Below are 2,106 nucleotides of genomic sequence, written 5' to 3'. Positions count from 1 at the left end.
AGACTTTGAGTTTGATATTGGCCTACATAGATCTATATGTTTCATGTCCAAAGGCTTGGTGCAGGAGGTTTCTGACTTGGTTTTATGTGAGACCCGTCTTAGCGTTCCCATCTCACAGGCTGAGCATAAATGATCTTTTTCAAAGTTGAGATCAGGAATCCCCTTGACCAGCTTCTGTTTGGCTAGCTTTCTTAAGACATCAAAATTCAAGTATGAGAACTTCTGGTGCCATAGCCAATTTTCATCGCTCTTATGGGTTACAAGGCAAAGGGTGTCTTGTCCCTCAGAGGATTGAAAATCCAGAAGATAGAGATTCCCTTCTCTCTTGGCCTTGATAATGGTTTGACCGGGCTTTGTCTCTATGATATAGAAACCTTTTCGGAACCTGAGTTCAAGACCCTTGTCGCAGAACTGGCTTATGCTTAGTAGGTTGTGCTTCAAACCTTCAACATAAGCCACTTTGCTGATAGAGATGTTGCCTTTGATGAGAGTTCCGTATCCCTTGATGGTTCCCTTGCTGTTGTCTCCAAAAGTGACAGGACCTCTAGATTTTTCGATGAAGGAGGTCAGCTAACTTTTGTCACCAGTCATGTGCCTGGAGCAACCTGAATCCATGTACCATGGTTGCACATGCTGGTCCTGCAAGACAAATTAAAGGGTTTTAGTACCCATTTCTTAATGGGTCCACGTTTGTTAGTAGGAGATACCACTCTCTTTTCATTTCCCTTAACCTTTGCAGGCTTTGGTTTATTAGCATTTCCCTTGCCCTTGGACTTGGGCTTTTTCTCATTGGTTTTAACTTTGTAGCGATAAACGTGTTGGGAGAATATGCAGTGATGTGTCAACATGTGATTCCTCAGGTTTTGTAAAAGAGCTAAACATTGACAATTATTGTACTTTGGGCATGAATGGCTAGCATTCTTTTTATTCGCTGAAAATAAAGAAGTAAATGCATGGTTTGTAAATCCTGTCCTAGCATTGGTTGTTTTTACAAACTTCCTATCTAGTTCAGATTTTTTATTTGAAGGGGTCTTTGTCTTTATTTCTTTTCTCCTGAGGAAGGACTGCTTTTCTTCAGCTGAATGAGAGGAAAAGTGGTGGTTAGTTTTCTTAGAGGCTGGCCACTTCTGTTTTTGCTCAGAAGTAAACTTAATGAACTTGAAGGGTGTATTAGGGCCTTGTGAGTTGTCTTTGGTAGATGTGCTATTTCTCAGCGTTCCCTTTCCTTTGTCCGAAAATTTCATTGATGGTGGAATATCAGTTTTCATTGAGGATTTGAAGTTTTTAGGCTTTTTTATCCTTAATGATTACCGGTGATTCACATACTGTTTCTTCTTCAGATTCGGAATCGAGAAAGTCTCTCGCTGATTTCTCGGAATCAAAATTAGCATGGATGTTTGTGGGTTCAGAGGATGCTTCAGAGTGATCTTTTTGAGGTTCCATCGATTCTGACTTGAATGAACTTTCGGTTTTACTCGAATGGTTCATTGACTCCTCAGCTGATGGTTTCTCATTAGGATTATCTTTTTCATCAACAGTACTTGCTGATGAAGTGGAATTGACACCCAGAGACTCTTGTTTTACCATAGGGTTTCCATCGGTCTCTGATTTGAAGGTGTCATTCCTTTCATCAGAATTCTTACATGTACTACTCTCGTACACCACGTTTTCAAAATCCTGTCTTAAGATGACAGTTTTTCCATCGACTTTAACTCTTTTAAAATTTGCTTTTGGTTTTGGGAAAAAGTCGGGTTTTTGAATGCATCCAAGTTTGAAAGTGGATTCAAGGGTGGATTTCTTTTGTTCGATGAAGGAGTCCAATTCATTGAATCCAATCCCTTGAGTGTCCATTTGACCGTTTAACTTTTTATAAACATCTTGGGCATCTTTGTATTTCTTCATCAGAAGTTCATTGGTTTGAAGCTTCTAGTGAAGAATCTCCCTTTCCTTTTGAAAGAAATCTTTAAGAGCAACTGAGTTTAGTCTGTCTGCCTCAGATTCTTTTAAGGCCTTAGTTTTCTTTTCTAAGTCTTTGGTTACTCGCTTGTTTATTTCCAGAAGTTTTTCTTCCTCTGATTTTTTAAGAGTGGCGATGCGAGTCTTTTC

Source organism: Cynara cardunculus (genome assembly GCF_001531365.2).
Source record: "Cynara cardunculus var. scolymus isolate 2C chromosome LG 10, CcrdV1, whole genome shotgun sequence".
NCBI lineage: Eukaryota > Viridiplantae > Streptophyta > Magnoliopsida > Asterales > Asteraceae > Cynara > Cynara cardunculus.
This window is presented reverse-complemented; position numbering follows the sequence as displayed.